At 36.0% G+C, this 14,130-nt stretch overlaps 1 protein-coding gene and 1 non-coding gene across 3 annotated transcripts in view; one reads left to right on the top strand and one right to left on the bottom strand.

Annotated features, from left to right (window-relative positions):
• Positions 1–14,130, bottom strand: part of OLFM3 (olfactomedin 3) — a 199,845-nt gene that overhangs the window by 51,686 nt on the left and 134,029 nt on the right. The window lies entirely within an intron of this gene.
• LOC111525773 lies at positions 4,914–5,020 on the top strand. The gene has a single exon (XR_002726195.1). It is a non-coding gene; the product is annotated as a U6 spliceosomal RNA (small nuclear RNA).

The raw sequence follows: 14,130 nt of genomic DNA, 5'->3' as shown, positions 1-14,130 counted from the left end.
ATCAAACTTTGGAGCAAATTAACAATATAAAAGTTTATCTTTAGAGTTTAAATATTCATCTTTCTAATATGGTTTGTTCATATGGATTGACTTCAAACATTCTAGAAAGTATATAAAATGTGCCCATCCTATGTTTTATTGAGAAGCTTCCTTATTTAAACCCATCAGGCAGGCACTATGCTAAGAACTTTGTATGTATGAAGTTGTTTAATCCTCAGACAAACCTGATGAGTTAGTATTGTTATCGTAACCAGTTTATAGTTAAGGAACTGAGACACTGAGAGGTGAAATACGTTAACGAAGGTCACATAGCTAATAAATGACAGGGCCAGTATACAAACCCCCAAGTCAGATCCCAGGTAGTGTGTTGTTAGTTATGCTATCTCACTGTGTCTCATACACACACTCACCATCATAGTTCTGGGGGAAAAAAAAAAAAAAAAAAAACATAGCCAATATTGATTTCAAATTTTGTCTTTTTAAAATAATTAGACTTACGTGAGTGAAGCATTATAGGTTAGTTATTTGCATGCTCTATCAGTAAATGAGTGCTAAAAGCTAAGCACAAAAATTAAAAGCAACATGTCTTGACTTATTGAGTTTATCTTTGAATGTGATGGAGGAAAGCTCTCACCAGGGAGGCACTGACACTCAGGTAAGGGCTTGGTGCCCCTGCTTTATTTTCACTGCAATCTATTTTCAGACTTTTCTAATTCACCCTACTCACTAGGGCAGACTGAAGTGTTCAATTATTGCCAAAGGCTTTTCTGGAAGAAATTGCTTAGAAAGAGAAATTTTAAAGAGATTGGGAAATTGCCTGGTGATCAGAAAGGAGACTGTTTCAGTGGTTGTGTGAAAGAACAAAATTGGATCTTCAAATGTGCAATTTTCTGAAAAGTTGTTATGAGTTGTTTCATAAAGCTTATCTCCCTCGTGGCATATAAAATGTATGTTTAGCAGGTACCAAAAATCTGGTGGCAGTAAACAACCCCAAACATCAAAGTATGAAAGAGGATTACATTTGTAGCCTGCTTTTTAACAAATTCATGCAAATAAGAGATCTGCAGAGTAGGGTTTTATGCAGTAGCATAGTTACACTGTTTGTCATCATCGTCCTCTTATCAATATGTGTAGTAAAGGTTATTTTGTGTTTTGGAAGCTCTGGGCAGACAAATACGGTTAAATATAAACCTCTAAAGATCTGGTGTTGAAATAAGTCAGGCACTATTTATCACTGAAAGCATCCTAAGAGTTACACATTTTTATGCGAGGTTCCCGGAAACAGTTAAGGCTGGTTCATTAAAATAACCACCACATAGATGAGCTGTGTAAAGCCTTTACTTCATTAAATTGCCCTTTTTGGCTTCAATGCAATTAAACACTTTTAACTTTATAGAAACTGTTTCAGGAGGACATAAGTAACTCAATTTAAAAACAACTTCCTTTGCAAATACTCATCTGAAAAGAGACCAGTGACTTATGTATGAACTTATCAATAAATAAGTGAAAGAAAAAGTGTTGATAAAGGTTGTCTCTTGTTATTAAAATGAAATAGCTGATTTTTTTCTGCTACTTAATTTTTTTTTGTTCTCTTCACATTTTCCAGCTTAATTATGTATTATTTTCTGTTGCCAGAAAAACATAAGCAGAAGTATGTTGTGTCTCTCTCATTGACCTTTAAAGGCACTGATGTATTAAACATTTATCAAGTGCATTCTTTGGGGCAGGAACTGTACTATTCTGAAATAAGATTAATATGATACAGCCTTCTCTTTTGAGTAATTTATCAAACTGGGATTGTAACAGAATACAAGTGATTATGTATATTGGATTCAAATAGTTCCAAGCTTGTAAGTACCTATAGGGATATAATGGAGGAGTAAAAGAAGAGGGAATTAGTATCACATAGTGTAATGGTCAGGAAAGACCACAGTGGAAAAGATAATGCTTGAGCTAGTTTTACAAATTCAGATCTAAATTTCTAATTCACTCAGAGAAACTGACAGTAAAATTTACTACGGGCCGTAAACATAAGATAAAATTTAAGTCATAAGGATCTTGGTCCTATACTCCAAAGGACATTTATATATGTTAGCTCTTTCTTTATCAATGTACATCTGTTGCCCTAGTACTTTACATTTTCATCTCTCTTTCCATTAATAAAATAAAATAGTGATATTTACCTAGTACATAATACAGAGCTACTGAATGTAAAGAGACTGTGAAAAAGAAGTAACCGTTGTCAGGAAAACAGTATTTTCCTTAAGAAGCACAACAGACATGTAGAAATATCTGAGTTCTTGGAGAACCTTGCATTATCAAGAAAATATATTCAAAATTGTTCATGTGAATCCTTTCAAGATTCTTTATGTTACTTGACCCACATGAAAACACTGATGAAATGTTTATTCAAACAAATATTATCCAACAAGTAGTTTGGATGATAAATTTACACATAATAAGTCATAAAATACAGAGCTAAAACTTTAAATCTAATATAGAGGCTTCTTGTCAGGTCTCTGCAAAGAGGTATATATACATTTTATAAACATTATAACATTAGTATTAAGCTATTTACAATTACTGAAAATGGATCAACTTTGCAAAGCATTCCAACTCCTCCCCATGCTCTCCTTTCCCTTCTCCTTTCCCCTTCTCTCTCCTTGCCTTCCTTCTCTTACATTCTTACTTTCATCCATATTTCCTTCTTTTCTGCCTCGGTCTCCTTTTCTTCCTTTTTTTCATCCGTATTTTCTCCTTTCTTCTCTTTCACTTTCACCAAACTTTACTGAGTCCTAAGTGTTCTGCACTGAAGTAGGATTTAAGTATGGTTTCCAAGTATTCCCCTGGTAATTTTGATGTGTTCTCATTTTTAACCATTGCCTGGGCCATAGGGCTGCAATTTAAGCACAGATCATTGTAATATTTTGCACTTCATATTTGGAACTTTTGATTTACCTCTCCATTCATTCAACAGTCTTTTAAAACAAAACAAAACAACCATTTTCTTATCTGAACATTGAAACATGCATGGGTAGGTCACAATTTACATTTTATTGCAATCCATAAGGTTTTCAAGAACTTATTGATCTTAAAACTGGAAACTCCTCATAACTGGTGTTTAATAATCATAGTATATTATTCAAGTGATCCTCATTAATAGCTTTCTCTTACAGGACTGGTTAATAAATATGTCAATGATAAAAAATAAATTTTTCTCTCATATATTTTCCATTTCAATAATATGTGCATTAATAGCTATTAAAATATCCATATAAGTTAGTCAATTTTTTTCTACCAAAAATATATTTAGAATTATTTGAAGAGCAAGGTCTATTTCACAGTGAAACATGAAACAGGCATTTATGCATTCAGTAAGGATTTATTGATCATCCTCTATATGCTAGACACTAAATGCTAGAGATCAGGAATTAATGCAATTTACTCTGACTCAAGATCTCCCATTCTAGTGGGATACTGACAGGAACAAGAAAGAAATATAGCTGTAAGTATAATTTAAATATAATGGGACTCGTAATGTGTACAATGTACAATGGGTCATTGATATGGTTTAGATTTGTGTCCCCGCCCAAATCTCATATCAAATTGTAATTCTCTATGTTGGAGGAGGGGCCTGGTGGGAGGTGATTGAATCATGGGGTGAATTTTCCCTTGCTGTTCTTGTGATTGTGAGTTCTCATAAGATATGGTTGTTTAAAACGTGTAGCACCTCCCCCTTCACCCTCTTCCTCCTGCGCCAGCCATGTAAGATGTGCCTGCTTTCCCTCTGCCTTCTACTATAACTGTAAGTTTTCTGAGGCCTCCCCAGCCACGCTTCCTGTACAGTCTGAAGAACTGTGTGTCAATTAAACCTAAACCTCTTTTCTTTATAAATTACCCAGTCTCAGGTAGTTCTTTATAGCAATGTGAGAACAGACTAATACAGTCATAAACCATTAGTGATTAATTCCATTTGGGTGGAATAGAGGAGGCTTCAGAGGGATAGTGAATTTCCATGGCTTCAATAAATTTCCCAAGAAAATCAGGAAGGAAAGGACATTTCAGCACTGGTGACAGCATGTGAAAACTCATTTCTGAAGTGTGAAAGATCCCATGTTATTTAGGAGATCTGAGTTGCTTGCAGTTGGGGCAGTGAAAAATGCATGATGGGGGAAGGGAGAGAGGAAATAGAGTTGGAAAGGTAGTAGGAAACAGAGGTAGTAGAAACATGTAACTCTACAAAGAGAAGACTAAACATTGCTACCACTATGTCTTTACGGAGTTTCAGGGAGAAACTGATGATACCAAACCGGTTTGTTATTTAGATGAATATCATTCAGAAAAGATTGACTAAATATTAGGGAGTGGGTGAGGAGTGAGAATGCCAGCTGGGAGAGTAGTTAGAGGGCCATTTTAGTGTCAGCATAAGAAATAACAGAAAGACTGGGGAAGAATAAGACATGGGCTAGGCACATTACACAGGATTTTGTGAATAATTAGATACAAAGATGAGAGAGAGAAACAAGACAAAATTGGCCTCTAGATTTCACAAAATACAATACAAGTTGAATGTCTCTTATCTGAAATGCTTGGGGCCAGAAGTGTTTTGGATTTTGAATTTTTCTGGATTTTTAAATATTTGCATTATACTTACTGGTTGAGCATTTCTAATCCAAAAATCCAAAATCCAAAATGCTTCAGTGATCATTTCCTTGGAGCGTCATGTTGGTATTCAAAATGCTTTGGATTTTGGAGGATTTCAGATTTAGATTTTCAAATTAGGAAAATTCAACCTATAAAACAGAAAGTGTTTAAGAATTGTCTAGGCCAGTGCTTCTTAAATATTAAGGTGCAAATGCATCACTTAAGGATCTTGTGAAAATGTAGATTTTGGTTCAGAAGTTTGGAATAGAGTGTTCAATTGAGGAGCACATATACTAAAATGGAAATGATACAGGGAAGGTTAGTGTGGCCCTTGCCCAAGAAATTGGGGATAGAGTATGAGATTCTGTATTTTTAACAAGCTCCCAAGTGATGCAGAAGGAGCTGGTAAAGAAAATACTCTTTGAGCAGAAGGAACCATGGAAGCCAGCTCAGAGACTGTGGAATTAAGTGAAGTGAGGATGTGTGTAGACAATAAGGAGGCACAACCAAAGTGGGGTTGGGGGAAAGGTCAACTATGTAAGAGAAGTGAGAGTGAGGATTGCCCAGAGGCACACATGCTTCTTATCAAGAAAGGGGGTCCAGAGTTCTTGCCATCCAGAGCTAACTGTTAACAGAAAACATTTAAAAGTAATCCATTTTAAATAGGTATCAACATTCCTTAGAAGCAGAGAAAATATGTAGTTAAAAATTTATCTTGAACAACAAAAAAAAACTTATCCTTATCGTGAGGATATATTTGCAACTGCATGTTAACTCAGCATGAATAATGAAGTCTTAATTCATGTATGTATGTGTTTATGCAATTATTTTAACAATCTCATTATTTAGTTTCATCCCACAATCATAAAGAGATTTGTGTTTGCAAAACTCTTCAAGGAATTCCATAGTTTTCTCAGAGCCTCTTTTATTCTTTTGATATCCGTATCATTGTCTTTTGAAGATTCTGTCCCATAAATTTTCTCCTCAATTGTTAAAGAATATGTACCTTCCAGCTACTCTTATCAAGTCCTTTGTATTTGGTCAGACCAGTTCTGTCATAACACTTCCATCAACTTCATGAAATCATGTATGTGTCTTTTACATGATATTAACTTCCATCATATTTACAATAAATACCATTAAGTAGTCATAATATCCAAAAATCCGTGGCTCAAGAAGGATTGCCACTGTTAGGCAATAAGGGATACTTTAGTGGGATTGAGAGGTAATTCATTAAATAAGTGGCCATATAATTACTGAATATTTCTGATGGCTTGGATAACACATACTTTGATAACTTTAACTCAGGGTTGTCTGGAGGCTTAAACATAATAGCCAGTCACCCATATGCTCTGACTTTTTGATATAGGTAGAAAAGAAAGAGAAGGATGATGCTGTCACATAATTCACTCATTTTAGGGAAGGATTGTACTAACTACATGCAGAAGAGTTAATGCATTGTGTTCTCAGCAGCTACAGAAATTTGAAATGAAATAGTTTGATTTGATTATATTTCTTTTCTTCTTCTTCTTCTTTTTTCTTTATTTGAGAAAAATTCTTGCTCTGTTGCCTCCCAAAGTGCCGAGATTACAGGCATAAGCCACTGTGCTTGGAGATTTGATTATACTTTTGTCTGTCAGAAAAAAGTTGATCAGAAGATAACTGCATCACTGGCTGCTGCCTAGACGTTACCAGCGTTTGTAGTTATCTACGTTACTACTGTCTCAGTGAGGCCTGAATATCCAGGAAACACCATAGAAGGTTCAGGGAAAAGGGAAAGCCTGAATAGTAGCCGATTGGCAGCTGAACAAAGATAAAGCTATTCCCACATGACAGTGGATTGGAAGGTCACGATAACGGAATTCTAGTCTTACTGTCCATGTGAAGTTAGCAGCATGGTATGCTTTAGTTTCTTTTGAAGCTTCAACATTCTCTGACTCTCTGCATTCTGTTAAGAGCATGGGCTTTGAAGTCATGTAGATCTGGATTGGAATGCCAGGTTTGTCACTTACTGTGTGACCCTGTGTAAGTTAATTATTTTTCTGAACTTCATTTTACTAATCTTCAAATTAGAGATTATAATATCTACTGATGAAGCCCATCTGACAAGGTACACCAAAGACATACTTATAGTTCAGCGAAGTTGGGTTTATTAGTTTGTTGTATGAAGGGAGATTGCACAGCAGAAGCATTGAGCATCCTATCAGGCAAAGGAAGAAACAGGGTTAAAAATAGGATTGGGGAAAAACAGTGTTTAGGCATACTTAAAGCAGAATCTTGATAGTGCTAAAAATGAGCAATGCTCAAAGTAAAGAGGTTAACATCAAGCCAGAGTTAAGAAGTGGACTCTGGATTCTGTTTCCTTGGAAACTCCAAAGTTAAGATAGATGTTGAATATTGTATCTGAAAAACCCTTATCTGAAACTTTGCACCTGGGTTGAAAATTGAGGCTGTTTCTTGGTGTCAGTGACTCAAATCTTCCAGGCAAGTGTAGGTTGTTCCATTTTTACTGATCTGATTTCAAACAGCAAAGCTTCTAATAGTCTATGATTTTAGAGAACAAAGTGTCTCAGTGTTACATCCTTTGGTAAAGTAGCAAAAGCAGAATTGAGAGGTTGAGTCATAGGCTTGTACAAATCAAATGAAGCAATGTACATGAAGTACTGAGCACAGTGCTTATCTTATAAGCAATTGTTACTCTTACTAGTATTGTTTAACTGTCCTTTCACAAATAAATATCCCATAATAAGACTGGGTGCTGACTTAAAATGACCAAACTTTAGTTACTGAAAAGCACAATTTCGAAAACTTAACTAGCCAATAAAGGGATGAATTCATCCTTATGACCTTAGGTACCCCATGCTTTCAAGAGGAGTCTAGATGCAGCACAATCACCTGTTGCCTTCGATAATACTGATTTCCTGATCCCACCTCACCAAAAATGCTATTCAATAAACAGGCTTACAGGGTAATATGTATTTGCACTTTTTAAAAGCTCCTGATTTTGATATGCAACCATATTTCAAACACTCATATAATCAAATGACCATGAGGAAGCATTGCAGTACATACACTAGTCCCAAATGATCAGAAGTGAAAGTTTAAAACATTAAAAAGTGTGGCATAAATGTGATCTTGTGGCATAAATAGATTTCGCTCAGTGTTATAATGCCCTTTGAAAGTCCCTGATACATTGATTTTTCAAGTTGAATACCTTCAGTATTGGTAAAAATAAATCCTATATAATTAGCTGCTTTATTTATTTACTTATTTATTTAATTATTTATTTATTTATTTATTTTTGAGATGGAGTGTTGCTCTGTCAGCACATTGTAACCTCTGCCTCCCAGGTTGAAGTGATTCTCATGCCTCAGTCTCCCGAGTAGCTGGGATTACAGGCATGAGCCATCACACTTGGTTAATTTTTGTATTTTTCAGTACATACAGTGTTTCACCATGTTGGCCATGCTGGTCTCAAACTCCTGGACTCAAGTGATCTGCCTGCCTTGGATTCACCTGCCTTCCCCTCCCAAAGCATTGGGATTATAGGCTGAAGCCGGTGTGCCTGGCCAGTAGCTGCTTTTGATATTGAATATTTCCAATCATGAAAAAGTCCTTGCTATATGCATATTCCATTCATTTTCTGAGTTCGATTTACTTCTTTCTGCTGCATAATAGCCCTTCAAATACCAAGCTACTTCAACTTGTATGTTTTAGGGAAGAATATGGCCCAGATTTTTGAACATTTCTCTTATGATATGCTTTCAGAGCTTCCCCCTTCCTGGTTATTCTCAGCTGGACACACTCTTGCTGGTTAATCTTACTAGGCTCACTACAGAATGATATACTCTGAAACATTCTAGGTTGGCGTGATGAGCCTAGATCAGGAAAGTAATGAGCCTTATTCATAAAAATGTCAACATATTTTTCCTTATAGAATCAGGAAAATTATCACAATTTAAATATATTGTTTTTTTCATGAAGAATTGTGGTTATATAACTGACACAAAGAAAACATTCTTATTCTAATTCAGCAAACACTGTCTGCTAAAGTGAAGTTCCATTGCAGAGGACATGCTTATTTTTCAATTAGGATAATATATATCTCAGTGATAAATTGAATTAAAATTTCCTCATCACTGCACATAACGATTTAAGTTATACTCTTAAATCTCATTAAAGATTTACTATCCCTAATTGCTATTGGCTCCTAGACAATTGTCTTATAGGATGGATCTCTGAGCAACTTGATGCTTCAGAAATGGGCTGAGACTCCTTGGGGAGAACGGCTTAGAGGGCACCAGTGCCTCTTCTCTTCTGCTTCAGGGCTTTGGACTTTAGTTTCAAATTTAGCCCACTCTCCTTTCTCCTAACTCTCTTAACAATTTCAGGTGTTATTGAATTAACTTATATGCAATTGGTTAATTGGGGAGTGATGTCAGTATAATGTGAATTTGCTCTGGTTCATATGCTTTTTTTCCCCCCAAATCTTTAATATTTTATACCAAAAATAACAAGCAAAGTGTATTATCATAGCTGAAAGCAGTAAGCTGTAGTTATGTAGTTCTTTACACAATGATAATTTGCTTATACTTATTTTCTTGACTTGATTTGGATATGTGTTGCCTGTGTTACTCCCTAATTGTGCCTTTTCTCTTGTCTCTGTAGCTCAGCTACCTCAGTCCATCCTTACATCCATTTTTTGTCAAGTAATTTTCAACATGAAAGTTAAGACTCTATACAGTATTTACTGAAGTATTTTTTATTTATTAGCAATATAAATTTCTTTTAGCTGTGTTAGTATGTAACACAGTTACTGTTTTTTGTTAATTCTCTAACAAAATTTCATAGGTTTGAGGGGTCTGCCATAACCCTTCTTGTTCATAATGCATTATTTTGGAAAGCATGAGGTTTTCCTGAGAAATGTGTATTTTGCACTTTATTAGCACCATGATCAGGAGTCTCCCAACCAGAACAGGCCAAGAGACAATGTGGTTGAAGGGGGTTTGTGAGGCTGGGGTCCTCTGAACTCATCTCAATGGCTGTAAATCCTTTACCTCAAACATTTGTGGTCAACTTCAATATCAGTGTCAATATGTCTCACTGAATGTGAAAAGTTAATGGCTGAAAATATGATATTTTTATCTCCCAGTTCAAGGCTTTTAAGACATGCCACACTACCACAAATAGACGCTGGCCCATAAAAACAGTTTCTCAGGATTCTCCCATTTCTGCCCTCATCTTAATGACTTCTAGCCCATTCCATTTGGTTTTATCTATTAGGTTGGTGCAAAAGTAATTTGCTTTAGCTTAACTCCTTGGCTTCAATTTCTTGGCTCAGAGCCTCAAAGGTGATTAGTATTTCCGTCTCCTCCTTATGTAGAATTCACTTTGGTTTCCCTCAGTCATTTGTACCATGGACTTTCTGTGTGGTTTCTTGCTTATTCTGTCTTCCCTGTTCCAGTTTTGAGCATTATGGAGCCCCCTGCACCAGGCTGATTTCTCAGCAGTGCTCCTCGTTGAAACAGCCCTGGCCAATCCTTAAAATGAAGTTGATTTAGTAAGACTGTCATGAGAGAATATAATGGCATTTTTGATCCTGCGGGCTTACTTTCAAAGTCACTTTACTTTCCAATAAGGCTATGCCTTTTCAATCTTTATACCTGCAAAAGCAATCGAGCTATTAGCACAAACCCAGAGTAGAACTCAATCTACACTGCAGACCCCTAAGCCTTTACTTCTTCTTTTATAGTGTTTTTAAATGCTGTTTCACATTCTGGTAGCTTCTCCAAGTATGTGATATTACTCCACATGTGAGAGGATATTGGAATAGAAAGTAAAGACACATTGATTCCTTCAAATCACTGACAGGTCATTCAGCAGTGCTTTGTGCCAATGTACCATATAACCACTTCTAACCCAACAATCATTAGTATCTATCCTAGCATATCCAACAGCCCCAGAAAGTCACAGCCTGGAAAAATCTTGGGAGACACTGGCTGTAGTGCTGTCATTGAAAGTCTAATAATGCCCACATTGGCTCAGAGTTGGAAAATTCAAGGACTACGAGGTCAAAATTATGTAACCATAAAATTATATAACATTTACCTCTACTAGATTTGCTTTAAAAAGGAAAATAAATAATTTGTATTAACATCTTGATGAATTTACACAGCATGGCTATTTGGTTGAGTGTTTATTGTATTTGGTCAGAATCCTTCTTAAAGAGAAAGTTAGGCCAGTGATTTTCATTATATGCAACAAAGCTGTTTGCCTTTCCAAATGCACACAAAAAACAGCAATCATATTTCATCAGCTGAAGGAATCTATCAGTATGTAGAGCACTAATGACCATTCATTTGTATATTTAAAATATAGCCAGATGAAATAAAATGTCTCAAATTTCCAGAAACTTGTTTTCTTCAGCCAAATGTATTTAAGGAAACACTATGTTTAGTAATATAAATAAATATTATACAATTATTTCTACATTAAAATGTAATTGCTCTGTTGGAATTAGAAGATCACTGCTTTTTTATTTTAGTCAGTTGAATCATTTTGAATAAAATGTTTTTTTGAGCTGGTATTAAATCAAATAAAACTGCTTTAAATATATCCATTCTATTTTAATTTTACCGAAATAAAATATCTTCAATATTATTGTTCAAATACTGCAAATTATGTGTTGAATCAATAGATAATAAAATTCTAAAAATACATAATGCCACATCTTTTTTAGCTTACAGTGATTAGTACCGTAATTTAAATGCTTGCTTCATAAAAGCATAAGTAGTTTGTTAAATTTCAAAGTATATTAGGAATGTAATGTGCATTTTAAAATCTGTTAATATTAATTTAAAAAATAGCTATGAAAGAACATAGAAAATTAAAGAACATTTAATACTACTTAAGATAAACATAGTAAATTACTTAAACAAGCATTCATCTGCTCATATTACTGTTTTACATATGCATTCTGCATAAAAATTTTTGCAAGTTAGGTAATAATTTAAATGCAATATGTAATATCACTTATCCTTTATTCAAATATTTGCCAGGTTTTAAAATATAAATAGTAAGTATGACTTGGTAATGGAATGTAACCTCTCTAATTTCAAGTTTTATGTGTGTGTGATTTAAAATATTTATTGGTTTTACCACATGTTGTGCCTGAGAGAAGAGCAGAAATATTACATTTTAATGGAGTCAGAGGATAAGGCCATTATTTAAACCCCAAACACTTGGCTCATTGCTGACATGGACAATAGTGACTTACTGGTCTGCACCTTCATGCAGTCAATGGGGAGAGCATTATGACACTATATTTAAACAACACATTACTTTACAACCTCTTATGAGCAGTTATATTGCCTATACATTAAACAGGATTTGGTGGTCAATTTGTATTGCTATACTTATTTTAATGATGAGTAATTGGAGGCCAAGAAAGGCTAAAAACATGACCATTGTTGCACAGCAATGTAACAGGAAAACTTGAACCTCTGATTTATTTATCAAATCTGGAGATAGTCATTACTACTAATTCTATCCTTTTTGATCTTCTAAGACAAAAGCATTTGCTATAAGAACCTCATCACTAACGTAAAAATGATAGACTGCCTTTTCAATATTACAGTGGTGTCATGTTCTTAGTATCTTAATTGTTCTTAATGTTCTTAATATGGAGAACTCCTGAAGGATTGTTACCTTCCTTGTCAGCCACATAATGTTTATAAAGTCAATGGGGATTAGAATACTATTCCCCAACCCAGTTGTTTCCATATTAGACAGTTTTCTGTTTTCCGAGGCAGGGTGAATTTCACAGTTATTTGTCCCATTAGATCAGAATAACTCAGTGATGAAGACCTTGTACTCCATGATTAGCCAGACCTAGATGTGAATTCTGCCTCTACTACCTAACAACTGTTTGACTCAGAAAGTTATTTAATTTATAACTATTTCTTTTACCTATGTCTATAACAGGAACAAATAATAGCTTTTGCTTCATAAAGTCAGCATGAGGGTTATGCTATGGTTTGGCTGTGTCCCCATCCAAATCCCATCTTGAATTGTAATTCCCATAATCCCTATGTACCATGGGAGGGACCTGGTGTGAGGAAATTGAATCATGGGGCAGTTCCTCTATGCTATTCTCGTGATAGTAAGTTCTCACAAGATCTGATGATTTTATAAGGGGCTCCCACTCTGCTCAGCTCTCGTTCTTCTCTCTCCTGCCACCTTATGAAGAAAGATGTGTTTGCTTCCCGTTCACCAGGATTTTAAGTTTCCTGAGGCCTCCCCAGCCTGCAGAGCTGTAAGTCAATTAAATCTCTTTCCTTAATAAATAACCCAGTCTCAGGTATGTCTTATAGCAGTGTGAAAATGGACTAATACAGTAAATTGGTACCACCGAGAGTGGGGTGTTGCTGTAAAGATACTGAAAATGTGGAAGCAACTTTGGAACTGGGTAACAGCCAGAGATGGGAACAGTTTGGAGGGCTCATAAGAAGATATGAACACGTGGAGAAGTTTGGAACTTTCTAGAGACTTGTTGAATGGCCTTGACCAAAATGCAAATAGTGATATGAACAATGAAGTCCAAGCTGAGGTGCTCTCGGATGGAAATAAGGAACTTGTTAGATACTGGAGTAAAAGTCACTCTTGCTGTGCAAAGAGACTGGTGGCATTTTGCCTCTGCCCTAGAGATCTGTGGAATTTTGAACTTGAGAAAGATAATTTATGGTACCTGGAGGAAAAAATTTCTAAGCAGAAAAGCATTGAAGAGGAAGCAAAGCATACAAATTTGGAAAATTTGCAGAGTATCAATGTGGTAAAAAAGAAAACCCCATTTTCTGGAGAGATATTCAAGCCAGCTGCAGAAATTTGCATAAGTAATGAGGAGCCAGATGTTAAGCACCAAGACAATGGGGAAAATGCCTCCAAGGCATGTTATGGTGACCCTTCCCATCACAAGACTGGAGGCCTAAGAGGGAATGGTTTCATGGGCTGGGCCCAGGTTCCCGCTTCTGTTGCAGCCTCAGGACATGGTGCCCTCTATCCCAGCTGCTTCAGCTCCAGCTGTGGATGAAAGGGGCCAATGTACAGCTCAGGCTGTTGCTTCAGAGGGTGCAAGCCTCAAGCCTTGGTGGCTTACCTGTGCTACTGGGCCTGTGTGTGCACAGAAGTCAAGAACCAAGGTTTGGGAATCTCTACCTGGAATTCAGAGGATGTATGGAAACACCTGAATGTCCAGGCAGAATTTTGCTGCAAAGGCAGGGCCTTCATGGGGAAACACTGCTAGGACAATGTGGAAGGAAAATGTGGGGTCAGAGCCCCACACAGAGTTCCCACTGGAGCACTACCTGTTGGAGATGTAAGAAGATGGCCACCATCCTCCAGATCCCAGAATGGTAGATCCACCAACAGCTTTTACCGTGCACCTGGAAAAACTGCAGACACTCAATGTCAACCCATGAAAACAGTCTA

Source organism: Piliocolobus tephrosceles, chromosome 1 (assembly GCF_002776525.5).
Source record: "Piliocolobus tephrosceles isolate RC106 chromosome 1, ASM277652v3, whole genome shotgun sequence".
Classification (NCBI taxonomy): domain Eukaryota; kingdom Metazoa; phylum Chordata; class Mammalia; order Primates; family Cercopithecidae; genus Piliocolobus; species Piliocolobus tephrosceles.
This window is presented reverse-complemented; position numbering and strand designations above follow the sequence as displayed.